The 17,875-nt window shown below is 43.1% G+C and overlaps 1 protein-coding gene across 5 annotated transcripts in view; it reads right to left on the bottom strand.

The window, feature by feature from the left end:
- The window catches only part of LOC131685038 (laminin subunit beta-1), a 72,418-nt gene extending 65,148 nt beyond the window's left edge, over nt 1–7,270 (bottom strand). Inside the window, exons 1-2 of one of the 5 annotated variants that reach the window (XM_058968397.1) lie at nt 7,152–7,270; nt 6,119–6,433 (exon numbers count right to left, since the gene is read on the bottom strand). The gene's annotated coding sequence lies outside the window, so the exon portion shown is untranslated. Of the gene's footprint in view, nt 1–6,118; nt 6,434–6,590; nt 7,130–7,151 lie in introns of those variants that run through there. The other 4 variants (XM_058968398.1, XM_058968395.1, XM_058968400.1 and 1 more) reach the window with 4 other exon arrangements.
- Nucleotides 7,271–17,875: the final 10,605 nt, after the last annotated feature.

The raw sequence follows: 17,875 nt of genomic DNA, 5'->3' as shown, positions 1-17,875 counted from the left end.
CCCTAGCTCTACAGCTCCAGTAGGACAACTCTCGAAAAAATACAATTTTGGAAATAATATATTACAAATCACAAAAATAATAGAAAAAAACCTGTATAAATCCACGTAGCCTTTCTTATTTATCCAAACTATGATTCATTGGCTTGTTATGTTCAATGTAATTGTGGAATCATGTTACTATGTTTTTAATTGCCGCAAGGTTCTACTGTATCGATTTTGTTGGCTATTTTCGGTAAATTTAAGTCTAAGAGAAACCAAAGCAGTGAAATTGAAAGACGAATAGGTATTCTAGAGCGAATCAGCTATAAGCTTAGAACGGAAAACTAGGACTAGGCAGGCTCTTATGGACATGGTCGAGAGGAAATGTGAAGAATCCTTTGCCTTCTGCTAAGTAGGAGTTGGGTGTTGCAACGCCTGCCTAGTCCTAGTTTTTCGTTCTAAGTTTATAACTGATTCGCTCTAGAAATCCTATCCGTCTTTCACTTTCATTGTTTTCGTTTCTCTTAGTCTTAAATTTACCGAAAAAAGCCAACAAATAGCCGTTGTACCATCTCATCAAACTATATCAGAATGTTCATTATATATATTGATAGTGTAAGAACGTGAGATCTCGGTGTGCGTATTTTAAACGTCGGTATTTTTAAAACATCCTCACCTGTAAAATATAACTCATAGCGCAAATCTATGAAGCAATTTAGTTCGTAGAAACACACATGGTCGAGGTTAGCTCTTGACAGCGATGCCAGATGTGAAGACTTGTGTTCATTTTGAAGACATTTGAAAGGTTCAGAGTGTATGTAAGGAGAGTGAAGACAATTGTCATGATTTTCTGTCAGTAATATTCCAAACTAACAAATGACTTCTCAAAATGTATGGATTTGACTCGTTTGGAATGACACTGACAAATAATCATTGTTCCAATTTTGACAGTGTCGTCACTCTCCTTATATGCACTCAGGAAAGGTTGTGAAGACAGGTTTTCCATTTTGCCATTTTTTTCGGATGTCTGACTGATTTCTAGCAGAATTCTGGCTCAAAATCACAAATCGATTCAGAATCCTGGTCGATGAAGACAAATGAAGACATTTTTTTATTAAATGGCAAGACATTTGAAAAATGTACCTGGTATCCCTGGCTCTTGGTTCCCATTCCCACTTACGCAATAACAACACAACGCTATCGAGGTAAACATTTGAAGACTTTTTTTCATTCGGTCCAATCTGCAAATGAGAGCCCTCTTTTTTCGCTTTCTCTTTCGGTTATTACTGCAAAACCATAAAACTTTTTAAACATTTATCAGTATGTTTCGAAAGACCAAGGTTTTATTACGCAAACAGTTGAAGGGAAATCAGAAAGGTGACCGAGTAATTCGCGGAAGAGAAAGTAAACAAAGAGAGGCTCTCTTTTGTAGATTGCATCTATTGAAAAAGGTCATCGTTTTTGCTTTCTCATTAATAATATTTATAAAGACGCTGAATTACTGAATAAAGACTCGCCATCTTATCGCAGCTAAATAAAATGACTTGACAACATTATTTTCGGAAAACTAGCACCACTGTCACAGCGTAAACTTCAATTTACTCGTATACTACAGTTACCGCACAGTTACAACATCGATATTTTTATCATTTTGGAGTGCTGTGTGAAGTTTTGTACCAATAAAACTACCACCGGTTTTAAAAATATTGGTTTCTTTCTCTTACTGGTAAACTACGACCCTCGTGCGGAATGTGTCCGGTTCTGTAGTCTACCAGAAAATTACAACATTACGGATAACTGCAAGGGTTGAAGCAACTTTTAGAAGGCACCGTAATGATAAAAGTTATATGTTTTACCTTGCCTTAGAGATTCGATTCCGGAAATTTATTCAAAATATTTTAACTCACTATCATAATACTTCCCAAAAATTATTCGTCAGATTGCAACATTTGACAAGTCTTCTGCTTGATTGGAATGACATTGACAGGTCTCGTGCTCGATTGGATTGACACTAACAGATAAATGGTAAACAAACGATTGTCATGTCGAGTCTTTCTCAAGAAGGATTCAGCGTCGTTAAATATTTATTATCCTAGTGTTGTGACATAAAATTAGATCGATGCAAAATGTTTTTGCGATTTCGACGATCATTGCCCTGTTCAATTTTTTCTAAGTCATTCGCAAAGGTAAATATATCAAATTTAAAATTAACAACTGTTGGCATATGAGTGTTATTTACTGTTTCAGAACTGGATGTGAATGGCACTATAATCACAGACTAACAGACATAACACTCAAAAACAAAGCTTCGCCCGCTTTAACGGTCATTTTAAATATATTTGTAGTTGGGACTGTGGCCACATTTGAAATTATGGCGCCACTGACATATGAACAAGCATATGGGGGATAGACCACTAGTGAAAAATTGTTCCCAAACCTGAGGGGTAACCCACCAATAAATGAGTGTTTGGGACTGTGAATAAAAGGTGGAGCTAGTGTTCTGGGAAAATTGTCGGATCGATGTTTGTTGAGGGAATTCCCTTATAGTGTTATGTCTGTTAGTCTGTGCTATAATTTCGTCGATATTTTGCAGAAATGTATTTACACCTGGTTTTAAAATGGATTGATATCTAAAACTGAATCCAAATTACCTGTGATCGATGCATCGGATGAAAAAAGGTGTGGAAGTCAAAATAAAAAAAATGCGCAGTTATAGTAACGATTAGATTTACGTGTACAGCAAGCTCGAACTTGCAACTTCCACAATGTGTGCTATGTTACGAAGTACTCTCAAATGGAGCAACGAAACCATCGAAACTTCAGAGGCACCTAGCATCCAAGCACAATGAACACGATACCGTACATTCAATATCACAATCAGAATAACGGCTCGCTGCAATTGGTCTCAAGCTGTGTTTTAGTGGCTAGCATTCCATGTCTCGTCTGCAACTGTAGTGAGTGAATCTGACAGCCCAAGTAACAATTGAAGTTTCATAGCACGCACCAAGTGAAATGTAACTTTTATGAGTGGATATAAAACCGCCATAAAACCTTAATTATCACTAGCTCAAGTTGGACCAGTCTCAAAAAAGTCTCCTTTCGAGAAATTAGTTTGCTCACCAGTGCATTAAAAGGCAAATACGCTGCAGCAATAAAATGGTACCAAGATCGGTTTCAATTTCAATACCCAAACACTCGTTCACCTCGGTGTCAAAAGCAGGCAAAATGCGATGTTTGTTTGAAATTTCGGTGAAGGAAGCAACTTAATATGTTGATCAGTTTCTGAGATATTTACGATTTTTTACCCAAAAATGGCCTACTTAGCACTTTCATAACTCATGATCGGGCAAAAACGGGCGATCCACGGGCACTGTATCTGTCAGGATAGAAGGTTTCTGTCTTCGACAATGTTTTTGTGAGAACTTTTCTCAAAATTTTGCCGAAGACAGTTCCACATTATATTTTCAGTTCACCGAATATATTTCGCATAAATATTTTAAACTGTTAAAATATATTCTTTAAATCCTGCTACCAGAGCCATCCCTAGTGACAATTCAGGTTATATGGCACTCTTGAAGCCCTTCTTAAAACTTAGAATGCACTTGTAGTGTGCTATAAAACTAGAAATGCTACTTGGGATGGATATAGAACCTTGTAGCATCTTTCTTGTACTTTCAAATGCATACTGAGTGGATCGCCCGTTTTTGCCCGTTCATGAGTTATTAAAGTGCGAAGTAGGCCTTTTTTGGACAAAAATCGTAAATATCTCAGAAACTGATCAACATATTGAGTTGCTTCCTTCACCGAAATTTTGTATTTCATTAATTGTGAGGGTTTTATAGAACATTTTGAACTTCCAAAAAATCTTGGGAAGAAGTTATAATGAAAAAAATGAAGAATTTACTACAACTCATCTCATTATCATCCGAAGCTAGTATATCGCTATAACAAACCATTTCGGAGTTATTCAAAACGATCAAGTTTTTCGCGTTTTAAACCACTGTACATTGTAGGATGGAGGGACTGAGATAGAAGAACCTTGTAAGTAGAGAAGTTGTATTTCTCTTTTGAATCGGTTGAAAACGCTTTATTGAAAGGCACCAAAAGAAGTTGGTAAATTTTTCATTTGCTGCTTTTACTGCGATGCACGAGAATTTCTAATATTTTCTTGAATAGAACATGCCTAGAAATTCGATTCATTGTTTCCGCACATTTGAAACATTCTGTAGTTTCTTTCACCGGACAAACGTCTGTGCGAATTATCACCGCAAATCATACATTTGGAATCAAAATGACAATTTTTAGAGCCGTGCCAAAAGCCGTGGGATCTACGACACTGGATCCGATTTTACATACCTCCCCCATGTCGCCTATAATGTCCCCACTTTATCCGCACGTGGAACATAAAACGTTCCTTTTTCCAATACATACTTTCAAATTATTAACCTCATTACGGTTAAAATAAACAAAATAAACCTCTTGGATAATTCCAGAGCGTGGTGGCGTGTTAGTGTCGTTAGCCTTTCTCTTCGTAAGAATGAAATTCGTTGAGTATTTCATTCAAACTTTGACCTTGCGGTAACCTTTTCAAGACAGCTTTGAATGGTCTATTTGTCTTGAAACTATATGAATAAAATTTATACAAATTCTCCGTGAGGTTCAGAAAAACACATATGTTGTGTGAACTGTTTGGTTTGGTGTTAGTTTTGATATGTCATCTAACTGATAGCAAGTTGATGTCAGTTACTAACGAGTTGAACACGAAACATTAAAATCCAAATTTTCGGATCGATAGTCATTTATAAGTTTCTGTTTCAAGATGGATATCAAACTGTGAAAACCATTTTTCTCTAAATATTCCTCCCTGGGGAGCAAAATTTAGGTGAAAAACAATTTTTCTCCCCCTAGTGTCGGATTCTGAAGAGACGAGGTCAAAACGCAAATTGCATAATTAATCTACTTATAGGTTTTGTGCCCTTCATGCGCAAAAGTGGTTTCACCAAATTTTCCCTTTGTGGAGAAAAATTAGTTTTTACCTAAATTTAACTAGGGAGAAATATCATATTCTTTTCGTCGTTTTGTCCGTGAGCGAATTCAAAACTCGATGAAGCTCGAAGGAGTTTCTCAAGTTAGTAAAAATAACCAATAGTTCAAAGAACTTCCCAGGATTCCGTAGAATATTTTTGATGTTTCTAGGACTTCCTAGAAATTTAAAATTATTGGATTTGAACAAACTTAGTTAAGTAGAATATGCCTGAGACCCTGTGTACTCTGTAGTATAAAATTCACGTACGAACTTAGATATGTAGTAGGATCTTTTTCAAATTTTATAAATTATATAAAGTTCGACAAAAATTCTTGGAAATCTTTCAAATTTCTACAATATTAGAGGATTGATATTCTAAAATCTTAGTTCAAGTTCAAACAGCATTGCATAAATCTTCAGCAAAATTCGCTGTGATTTTCTAGAAGCCCGTATGACTTGCCTTTTGCAAATTTCTTGAAGTTTACAAAATCAAATAAAAACAAAATGCTTATAGTTTTAAGTACTATCGTACTATCGAGGAATATACCGTAACGACATTTTGAAACCGTGAATAAACCCGACTTTGTCAAAGATCAGATTTTTTTCAGCATTATTAGGCCTCGTGTCATGCAGCTAATAGAGCCTGAAGGTAGCTGAAGAAGATACACATAGTAAAAGTACAACCATAGGAATTACAACACGGCTAAGAGTTCTAAACTAATTGAATCATTGAGATTACCATCTCAATAGTTTTTTGGATTCAATTTAGGCAAAATACAATAATTATGAAGCACGCCCCGCCTGTTAACATCATTAAGAGGATTCCTAATTCTATTTACCAAGGAGGCCTGCTCCCGGTTGTCACCGCCATAATTTCAAAACAAATGAAACGTAATTTAAAACTTATCTGACATTCCAGGTTTCCAAAATTGGGCTAAGACGTTTGTTTTGTTGTTCGACCCACCATAAAACGAAAAAGAACTTCGGTATGCACATAAAACGAACAGACCATGTACAAAAACTCCATTAATCCAGCATGATGACGATGATGATGATGATGCTTCACTATTATGTTTGAAAACCGAGCCTTAACATAAAATGCTCGTCACTTACACTCAAACACCAAGATATGACAATCTTCATAAAAGCCACAAACTCCAACTCTTTGCTCTATGGGTTGCTATCTCAAAATACGACTGTTGGATTGGCTCCTTCCTAAACTGAACACTGCACAGATTATTTCACTTTAGTGGACTTTTTTATAAATTACTTGTCGTTTTTTTTAATTTGAACTACGTTGGCACAATTACGTGTTTTGATCAAGCACTGACACTTTTCTACCAAATGGCACCGAACACTTATATACCAGCACTGCTGGAACTGCTACTACTGTTGGTAACTTCTCGCTACCGATCTCACCGATGACTTCTGTGGAAAAGAAAAACAAACACCGAAATCCGTAAGAAATCTTGGCCAACGACCGCTGAAACTACGGCACCACAATTCAACTGAAAGAGAGAACGAATCACCGCCCGTCGCACCGAATAAAAGGGCAACATAAAATAAACATAAAAACAAATCGTACATGTGTGCTACTACGATGCTGCATTTTGCTCTCGAGCATGCACCGAATATCCCAACAATAAAAATGCACTCCTGGCGGACCGCACCAAACTCGCTCTCTCCGGTTCTCTCCCGGTTACAAGACGATCTCGAGTAAATCCCAGTCGAAAAATGCACCAAAAGAAGTAACTTGAAGTTTTCCCTTCCACAACTGCGCGCTACTCCACTTGGCTTCTCGGTCACATAAATATGCTGAGATTTTTCTTTCTGGTCACGTCGATCAGCACCGAGAACATAACTTCTCACACAGCACCTTCGCCACAAACAACGGTAGGCAAAAAACCTTCATACACTAGAATCTCATTTTCAGCGCACCAACTGTTACATTAATCCGGCCGAAAGTGATAACAACCAGATTCATTGTACGAACTATAATCCTGTACTGGGTTCCACTCGAAATGCCCGAATTTCCTGGCGCTGCACATGCAAAGAGCCAAGAATTCGGTCGATGATTTATGATAATTTTTCTTAGGATTTCTTCTGCCGCTGCTTCTTCTTCTTCTTTGTCTTCGTCATATGTTACCACAGCGCGAACCAATCCACACGCCCAGGCGATCCTCTCTCCTTGTCACACTCACAGACCCTAATGGCCACCGCGATCGGCCAGAAAACGCACGTCCACTCGATACGACCGAATCCACTCGACTGCGAGAGGACTGCCTGTGTAGCATAGCTACATACCCGACGACGACGGCGCACCACCGTCAGTGTGGATGTGGGAGATCATGCTTCTCTGCCGCTGTCTGGGTTATGTCGCATGCCCCGTACGAGCGAATACTACGACGATCAGGATCGTAGCAGCTGTGTAGGGTGTATGGCAGTGTGCAAAGATCATTGCGCCAACGAGCAGGGTGGGATTAGGGAGGATGAATGTGTTTACGCGCGGATTTCTCCGGAGCATAATTGTCACTCAGCAAATGATACATTGGACCAGACTGTGGTACTCAGAGACTTGTTCTCAATACCTAAAACGAACCTTTGACTGAAGATGTATGGCAATAAAAATGTTATGCCATAAATTTTTCCAATAACTATTTATTTAATTTAGTTCGATATCTGCAAAAACTATTATACTACATACTAGATTTACAAGCGAACCAATGCGCGAATCGCAATTTTATCTATCAAGTGGACTATTGCAAATATTCTAGAAGAATTGTATTAAGCATTGGAAAGTAAAAATTGAGTAGCTTCTAGCACTGCGAGGGAAGCACCTATCTTTATGTAAAAAGGCTTTTCGAGTTTCTTGACCCCACCGTTTTCAAGGAAAAATAGTTTTGAAACCCTACATACACTAGAAAAAAGTTGGGTATGAAAGGGATAATGGTATGACAACCTTTTGTAAGCATTGAATTCACTCTAACATGTCTATTTGGGTATATATCAGTTTGGGATCTCCAATGCAATGATATTAAAAATTATCACTTTTATAAAATCGGAAATATTTAGGTATAAGTGAAAATAATACTTTTAATTGAATATCAAACCAAGAACTACTAAAATTTTCGCAAAAGCTTAAAAAAAATTTTTGCTGATTTTTTGTATGGAAAATGTCAAAAAACATGATAAAGTAAGCTTACCCTATTTGTAGGGTTCTAGAGTGACACGCACCAAACCTTCTTATATTTATTTTGCATAGTTTAGACAGTGATAAAAGTACCTGTTCGTGCCTTTTGGTTTGCTCCTTTCTTTCTTATACGTATTGGAAGTTTGTATAATAAAATGTAAAAATCTTCAATAACTTTGAAACAAATGAATATTTTTACATACAGTCTTCGAAAACATTATGTTGTTTTAATTCCTATACATTTGTCTGGAACATTGTTTGCACGAAAAGTCACAATGAAAAAAGTTATATTAAAAAACTAGGTTTAAGGGGGTTGCCATAGAAAACGCCTTATAAATTGATAACTTTTAGTCCTGCAAGGTCAAGTTCTTCAACAAAATTCTTCCCTACGAGCATTTCTAAAACTTTGTCGAAGACACAAACTTTCTACCTCGTCAGCATAAAAAGTTTTTTTTTTAGTTCGGTCATAGTAAGCCATGCCTAATTTCAATTTTTATTAGATTTTGGGGAATATTCATACGAACAATTCCTCCAAAGACACCCTGTGAATATCAATGACATTATCAATTAGTTTTCCGTATATTGATTCCATAACTATCTGTGATGATTTCAAAAGGGAAAAACCATATTGGGACAGAAATGGGTTTCCACTTAAAGTAGGCCGTAATGCAAATGCCCTTCAGATCATTTAGGAGGCTGATTGAGTACTGACGATAATCCACGTTATTATCGAGTGTTTTACGCTTATTTTATTTTATTTTATTTATTTATTTATCATATGACCTAGTTTTTTTTTTATTCAAATCATATATTTGATAAGGCACGTTTGCGTTAGCTTAAAGATGCCATTTTTTTCTTTGTTCTACATTTTGAGTTTCTTAAAACGAGAAGTTTACACATTTAAATATTAGGGTGATGAGCCCATTTTCGCTATGTTTCTATTATCACCCTACCCATTTGAAGACGTTGGTTAGAGCAGTGTTTGCCATCTTTGTTGAACGCATTGAGTCAAACGGTAACGCAACAATAGGGGCTTTCGATTCGAGTTTTCGTTGAGCTCAAACACGAGAATTTCACTGTTTTCAGCGCTGTTGTGTTATTATATTGGTTCTTAACAACGAAGCAAAACTGTTGATGTCAATTTTTGCGCATTCCATTGATTGTAGGTCGAGAAATTAATAAATTAGTGAGGCACCCTGCTTAGTATGGCGAAAGTAAGATTAGGGGAGGGGGGTCATTTTGTGTGTTTTTGTATAGTAATGCACTTTAGGATTTTTAGAATGGAGATTATTGCGGCAATCAATTATTAACTAAGCGAAATATTTTACAAGCATATTAAAATAAAAAATAACTAGAGGGAGTGGTTCAATTGTATTAAGATTAGGGGGATTATTTAGAGCTATTTTTAAGTAATGGTACTGCTGGGGATATCTTAACGAGATTAAATATTGATCAACTAAAACTAGAAGATATGGGGGTGCATAAATTTTGCGAAGATATTCAAGGGGGAGGAGTACGGGTGAAGTCCTACATCTGTGCATCAGAGACAGGGGAGAGAGGGTGGACAAGGCTGACAGGGGGAGGAAGATATTAACATTCAGTTTCCGGCATCAGTAATCAACGATAAGGATTACAGATTCGGACGGATGTATTGGAACGCCGGGCGGTCTTCCTTGAGCCAGCAGGGGTTCCTCCAGAGGATTTCGTAGTACGCCCTAAATGCGGATCGGTAACACACCGCGTTGCGCGTCTCGTGTTTGTTGGGTCATTCGACAGGGATGTTTTGTGTCGTCTTGGAGTCGCATCAAACCATCGTTGGGGTACGGTAAGCGGAAGAGGGTACTTCTGAGAATGATAAGAAAAATAATAGGGACAGTTAAATCTGAATATTGATGATTTTTAGGAAGATGTATACGAGAGACATATAGAGAAGATTGCGGCTTGCCAGTACATTTCGAAGCGGGGCATTGGGTGATCTTCCTCGGGCCCGAAGGGAATCCAATAATTGAAATCTGGCAGAACAGTACTCGGCTCATGCCTAGACAATATGTTCAATATCGTGATAACCGTTGCCACAGGTGCAGATACCGCTATCCGCGAGCCCAATAAGTTGGAGATGAGCGTCCAGCGTGCAGTGATTGGACATGAGCCGAGACATCACACGAATGAAATCCCGACCCACATCCAAGGTTTCGTCGATACTCTAGGGATTATCGAATGTAGCCACCTTCCTAATTCCCCATTGCTCCATGACATTTGCCAACTTTCGAAGGTTCTCTGATGAGTAATACTGAAAAATTCACTGAAGCAAATTGGTCTTTCATATATGTCACCCTCTAAAGCGCCCGCCTTAGCTAAAGAGTTCGCTTCTTCATTGCCTGGAATGGAGCAATGCGAGGGAACCCAAACTAAGGTAATCTTGTACGATATTACAGACAAAGCACGCAGGCGCTCCTAGATTTTCCCCAGAAAACATGGAATGTGCTTTCTAGGTTTCATTGAACGGAGAGCTTCGATTGAGCTGAGGTTTTCTCCGTGGAGAACTCGATATCCAGCTGGAGGGCCCAAGCAGGCAAATTATCCAAGGTAACTTGCAGTGGTCCTTGCAAATCGACGGCTTTGGAACCTGTAACAGAGACCACACCGTCATCTGCAAGCTGCCTTAGCGTGCAGGAATTGACAAGACATTCGTCAATTTCATTCACGCAGAAGTTGTAGAGAAGGGGGCTTAGACATGAGCCCTGGGGACCCATGTAGCTAATTCGTGATGTCGATAAATCACCATGCGAAAATTGCATGTGTTTTTCAGACAGCAAAAAGTTGTTTAGAGTCATTGAAAGACCATGCTGGTGCAGCTTCTCAGAAAGAATTTTGATAGAAACTGAATCAAAAGCCCCCTTTATATCTAGGAAAGCAGATGCCATCTGCTCGTCGCTAGCATAAGCCATTTGACTTTCTTTCGAAAGCAACGCAAAACAATTGTTAGTTCGGATACAGGTCAGCATTGCAATCGGCTGATACGAGTTGTGGTCTGAGGCTGGTTTTTGGATGGTGATTACCTTCACTTGCCTCCAATCATGAGGGACAATGTTACCCTCAAGAAAGCGTCTCTTGGCAGAGTCTAGCAGATTCTTTAACAAGTTAAATTTGATTCTGTCTGACCCTGGAGCTTTATTGTTACATGACAAGAGGGCAACTGAGAACGAAAACGGTGTTTCGTTCGCGTTATCGTGAGTGGACGCTGCGCGGTAGATCTTCTGTGCCGGGGCGGAATCCGGTCAAACCTTGGTAAAATCAAATATCCAACGGTTTGAATATTCCACACTCTCGTTACTACTGTTTCGGTTTCGTAAGCGCCGGGCCGTACTCCAAAGAGTGCTCTCGTTAGCCCGGCGACAAACCGGCGCCAGTAACCACGTTTTTTGGCTTTCATCAAACTCTTCATGCGCATTTCCGCCATCGCGTACTGTCGGTAGCTGACTGGCAGCACTTCGTCCCGGAAGCTCTTATACGCGGCCTTCTCCGCGTACACGTCTGAGCACTCTTTGTCCCACCACGGGTTGGGAGGACACCCGCTAAAGTTCGCATCTGGTACGCGTTTAGTTTGAGCTTGAATCGCGGAATCGAGAATCAAGTCAGCCAAGTACCCGTACTCTTCCTCCGGAGGAAGCTCTTGGGTGGACTCAATTTTGTCGGATATCGCGGACGCGTAGCTCTTCCAATCAATATTTCGTGTGAGATCACACAAAACATTGATTGTATTCGAGGGCTCTGAACCGTTTGCAATATTAATTACGATTGGCAGTTGGTCGCTGTCGTGGGGATCAGAGACTACCTTCCACATGCAATCTAACCGCAGCGATGTCGAGCAGAGGGACAGGTCTAAGGCACTCGGACGTGCTGGAGGGGCAGGAATCCATGTCATTTCACCCTTATTCAAAATGGTCATTTTGAAGTTGTCGCAAAGCTCATCGAGTAGGGTAGATGGATTATCGTCATGAAGACAATCCCACGCCGTACCGTGGGAGTTGAAGTCATCTAAAATTAGCCTCGGTGCGGGGAGGAGTTCCGCAATATCGCAACGCTGTCGGTGGCTAACTGAGGCTCTAGGGGGGATGTAGGTGGAAGGAATGCAAAGGTCTTTGCCTTTAATTCTGGTTTGGCAAGCGACAACTTCAATGCCTGGCGTCGAGGGGTGGTCCATTCGATTGAAAGAATAGCACTTTTTGATCCCCAAAAATACTCCTCCTTACGAGTCTTCTCGATCCAAGCGAATAATATTAAAATCGTGGAAGTGTTGGGTTATTCCTGAAGTGAGCCTTGTCTCGCATAGGGCAAATGTATCGCATTTCAAATTATTTAGTAAGATTTCAAACGAATCGATTTTCGGGATAATGCTTCTGCAATTCCACTGTAGAACAGTGATTAAATCCGTGACCTCGGTCGATGAATTAGCCATCGAAGGATACAATCGCTGAAAGGAGGGGCCATTTCGCAGTGAACTGCATCAAGAATGTTTTTACTGCGGGGAGAAAGCTTATCAAGATACTTTTAAGGGGGTCAGAAATGTTTAACGCTGTAAGAATACGGTCCACAATGTCAGAGAAATTTATTAAGCCAGCACTGTTTTCTTTCTCTGGCTGAGATATGGGAACACTTGGGGTTTTTGATGTTCCTGGAAGTGCTGGGAACTCCTTTTCTGAGCTCGGGTTACTGAGACCGGGAGCGACTTGCTTCGGTTTTGCACCAGTACTTCCTTGAGTAGTTATTTCAGGGAGGCCATGAAGAGACACCTTCTGGCCTTTACGACGAAGCTTGGGAGAGGAAATATTCCTTCTTTTTCAATTGCTTCTAGGCACAGCAGGAGATGTTCTCTCCTGGGGTTCATCCCAGTCGCCTTCGTCAGTAGACAAGTTGGTATAGACGTTCGTAGAGACAGGTGGCGTAGCTATATTAAGCATTTCTGCAAAAGATCGCTTAGAGCGTCTCTGAAGGGAACGCTTAAGATTGCCCTCGTGCTGTTTGTACGCGTGACATGCCGGAAGATCATGTGGGTTTCCCCCACAGTAGAGACAATTTTTGACATCCTTTCCACAGGAATCATCCTCATGATTCCCAACGCATTTCCCACAAGGGGCTTATTGCTACAACGGGAGGCTGTGTGTCCCAACTGTTTGCAATTAGTACACTGCCCATGATCGCATATTTGTCCCGTTTTCTATGGGTTTTCCTATCTTTGTGGGACTGATATGCGATCATAGGCAGTACAGTTCATGACCAGCGGCACAAAGAGGCGAACAGGTAGACAAACCTCGTCAAAGAGGAGGTAGTTGAGTAGAGCAGAACCGACGAAGGTCACCCGAAAAGAGTCTGAGTTGACGTATGTTTTCTTCCCGTCAGCTGGGATTGATACTGAATTCCAACGTTTACACTCCGGAAACGGAAACGACCCCACAGACTTCAACCCTGTGATCTGGTATATACACCCTGTTTTTTTTTTTTTTTTTTTTTTTTACAATGGAGAAGACCTTTATGTCCTAGCCCAGTACACGTGCTAACGGTAGGGTCCAATCTACCACACGGGGTGCACTGGGGGCGTGTCGGACTCGAATGGTGACCAGCCATTAATACCGACTAAACTCCATTGGGCTCCGCCATCATTCCTCCCAGGAACTACCTCTCGGTATTACTTCTGGGGGGATGGCTGTACTAAGTGTACTCATTCACTCTCACTCGCGCGATCATACATCCTGTATGAGGCTTACTTGGGTGCTCTCTCAATCACACTTTGATTCGCTCTCAAACACTCCCACATGAGACTGACTTTTGTGCTCACCTTTTACGTTCCATGCGAGGCTGACTTGTGTGCTCACCTTACTCATTCCTTGCTAGGCTTACTTTTGTGCTCGCCCTACCCATACATGTGAGGCTGACTTGGGTGCTCACCCTATCACCTGATTCACTCTCAATCGTGCCACTCTATTGTACCTTTGTCACTCCCTCTGGCATCCCATGTGGGACATTTTTCTTAGGCCCCACTTCTGACATACCATGCGAGGCTGACTTTTGTGCTCACCTTTTTCATTCCTTGCTTGCTACCAACCTGTGAGGCTGACTTTTATGCTCACCCTTAACATGCAGTGTGAGACTGACTTGGATGCTCACCCTTTCACTCCTCTGCCACGCCATGAGGCATCGATAGCTTAGTTCCAACATACTACGCTACGACCCTCCCGTCTTGGCATGAGGCAGTCCACTTATACGCCTATACACTCACTCTTCTGTCTTGCTTCGGGGTGGCTGGGTTTACCCCTTACGCGGTTGCCATTCGCTGCGCCAACCTACCTCGGCATGAACAGACCATTCACTCTCTTATTTTGCGCTTGGCCTTTTTCGCTCCAACTAACCAATCACTAGTTAGCCGTGCCCGCCGTCTGTTGCTCGGTTCGCCAGATTACCTGTAGCCTACTGGCAATCTGGATGGTAGCAGCCGAGACTGCATTCCACTTCTCCACCGTTTGACACATCCGCTGGATAAGGGTATCCGGGGTTGTGTCCCAGCCACAGACGTCAAACATTGCTCTTCTTTCGACGTCGAACCGATGACATACGAACAGTATGTGTTCGGCAGTTTCGTCTACACCTGGGCAGTCCGGGCAGACTGGGACCTCCGCGTGTCCGAACCTGTGGAGGTACTGACGGAAACAGCCATGGCCTGACAGGAATTGTGTCAGGTGGAAGTGAACTTCCCCATGGGGTCTTCCCACCCAGCTCGATATGCTAGGTATCAGCCGGTGGGTCCACCTACCTTTCGAGGAGTTGTCCCACTCACGCTGCCATCTGGCGACCGAGGTCACCCTGGTGCGCTCGCGGGCTCCCCTATTTCCACGTAGCTCAAAGCACTCCTCATCTTCCCGAATGACCAGCCCGACTGGCATCATGCTCGCTATCACGCAGGATGCATCGTGTGATACCGTGCGGTAGGCAGATATCACTCTGAGGCACATCACGCGGTAGGTGCTCTCCAGTTTCTGTAGGTAACTGGTTACCCTCAGTGCTCTTGACCATGACGGGCCGCCGTACCTGAGGATAGATACGGCAACGCCTGCCAGTAACCTACGTCTACTGGCGCACACCTTTGAGCTGTTGGACATCATTCTCGATAGTGCCGCAACAGCAGTCGACGCTCTCTTGCACGTATAGTCGACATGGCTGCCGAAGGTCAGCTTGTCGTCTATAATGACTCCGAGAGACTTCAGACTTCGCTGTGAAGTGATCGCGACTTCTCCCACATGGATAACTGCATGTTGTGCCGACTTGCGGTTGTTGACGATAACTACCTCCGTCTTATGATGAGCGAGCTCCAGGCCTCTCGCGCTCATCCATTCCTCCACCGTGCTAATCGCGTGTTCTGCGGTTAGTTCTACCTCAGGAATTGACTCCCCGTAGACCTCCAAGGTTACGTCGTCGGCAAAGCCGACGATCTTGACCCCAGGAGGGAACTTCAGTCTCAGAACCCCGTCATACATGAGGTTCCATAGCACCGGGCCTAGGATCGAGCCCTGCGGGACTCCGGCGGTAATCGGAACCCTTTTCTGACTGGCATCGGTCTCGTATAGCAGTACGCGGTTTTGGAAGTAACTTTCCAGGATCCGGTACAGACCCACCGGTAGGCTAAGCCGGTGTAACGAGAGCGCGATGGCATCCCAGCTTGCGCTGTTGAATGCATTCTTCACGTCAAGTGTCACTAACGCACAGTATCGAATACCTCGCCTTTTTCGTTGGATCGCTATCTCGGCAGTATTTATCACTGAGTTGAGAGCGTCCACTGTGGACTTACCCTTCCGAAAGCCAAACTGGTTGCTTGACAGACCGTCCGTACCTTCCGCGTACGGGGTGAGCCTGTTGAGGATGATCCTCTCAAGCAGTTTGCCAGTCGTGTCTATCAGACAGATTGGTCTGTACGCCGATGGGTCGCCTGGCGGCTTCCCGGGCTTCGGCAACAGCACCAGTTTCTGCCTTTTCCATCTATCGGGGAAACGGCACTCGTCAAGGCATCTCTGCATAGCTAGCCTGAACATGTTCGGGTTCGCTATGATCGCTGCCTTGAGAGCGTTGTTCGGGACTCCATCCGGCCCTGGAGCTTTGTTCATTGCTAGGGATTTAGCCACTGCGAGTAGTTCTTCGTTCGTCACTGGAGCCACCATTTCGACCGTGCCCGCACTGTCTCGTAGTGCAGGTGGCCAGGGGCTTGTGGCTCGAGACGGGAAGAGTACTTCGATAATCGTTGCCAACCGGTCCGGAGACCGTTCTGGGGGTGAGGAGCCCCCTTTGGTCTTGGCCATCACAATCCGGTAGGCGTCACCCCACGGATTCGCGTTGGCACTCTCACACAGGTTGTCGAAACACGCTCTCTTGCTGCTTTTAATAGCCTTGTTAAGGGCTAATTTCGCAGCTCGAAACACTTCACGGCGGTTCTCTCTTGCATCCTCGGTGCGAGCTCTTTGCATCCTACGTCTAGCTCTGAGACAGGCTGACCGTAGAGCTGCAATCTCGGCACTCCACCAGTATACCGGGCATCTACCGTTTCTTGGCAGTGTTTTTCTCGGCATAGTGGCGTCGCACGCGCGTGATAGAACAGCTACCAGCGCATCCCCGCTTAGACTGTCGGTGTTGGCCTCCAGTCCCAGGGCCGCGGTGAAAGCTTCGCTGTCGAAGTGATTGGACTTCCACCCGCGTACCTGACAGGGATCTCCCGCCCTCGGATGCTGCACACCATAGTTGATCTTAAAGCGGATTGCTAAATGATCGCTATGGGTGTAGCCTTCGTCTACCCTCCATTCCATGCCTGGAGCCAGACTCGGGCTGGCAAAGGTCAAATCAATCCACGCCTCCACTCCGTTTCTACGGAATGTACTAGCGGAGCCATCATTAGCTAGCACAGTATCGAGTTTCGCAAACGCTTCCATTAGCGCTTGACCCCTGCTATTTGTACAGCGGCTGCCCCACTCCACTGCCCAAGCGTTGAAGTCTCCCGCTATTACTACCGGTTTCCGGCCCACGAGGTCCGACGAGAGCCTGTCGATCATCTGGTAGAACTGTTCTATTGGCCACCTTGGTGGGGCGTAGCAGCTGCAATAGAACACACCATTGATCGTGGCAATCGCCACACCCTCGGCGGAGGGGTGTATTACCTCTTGAACCGGGAACCTTCCCGTTGTACAGATTGCCACCATTCCAGACCCGTCCGACACCCAATTGCCGTTGCCGGCAGGGATGCTGTACGGGTCTGATAAGAGGGCGACATCTGTCCTCGACTCCGAGACCGACTGCCACAGCAGCTGTTGGGCTGCTGCACAATGGTTAAGATTTAGCTGTGTGACTCTCACGGCTTCTTCTTATTTAACTCGCCGAAGGGACACGAAGGTCCGCCCATAGCATGTTTATGGGCTTGCTTCTTAGAGGTGCAGATAAGGCACTTATATGCCTTAGTGCACCCCCGCTCTTTATGCCCCTCCTCGCCGCATCGACGACATAGCTTACTCCTGTCTAGGCCTTTGCATTCGTAAGCTTTATGGCCGGATTCTAGGCACCGATAGCACCTGTCCACTGAAGGCGGCTGGGGTATACTAATAGGGCATACCGACCAGCCGATCTTCAGCTTAAATATACACCCTGTA

The sequence above is a fragment of the Topomyia yanbarensis genome, chromosome 2, assembly GCF_030247195.1.
Source record: "Topomyia yanbarensis strain Yona2022 chromosome 2, ASM3024719v1, whole genome shotgun sequence".
Classification (NCBI taxonomy): domain Eukaryota; kingdom Metazoa; phylum Arthropoda; class Insecta; order Diptera; family Culicidae; genus Topomyia; species Topomyia yanbarensis.
The sequence above is the reverse complement of the archived record's forward strand: the minus strand, read 5'-3'. Positions and strand labels throughout refer to the sequence as shown.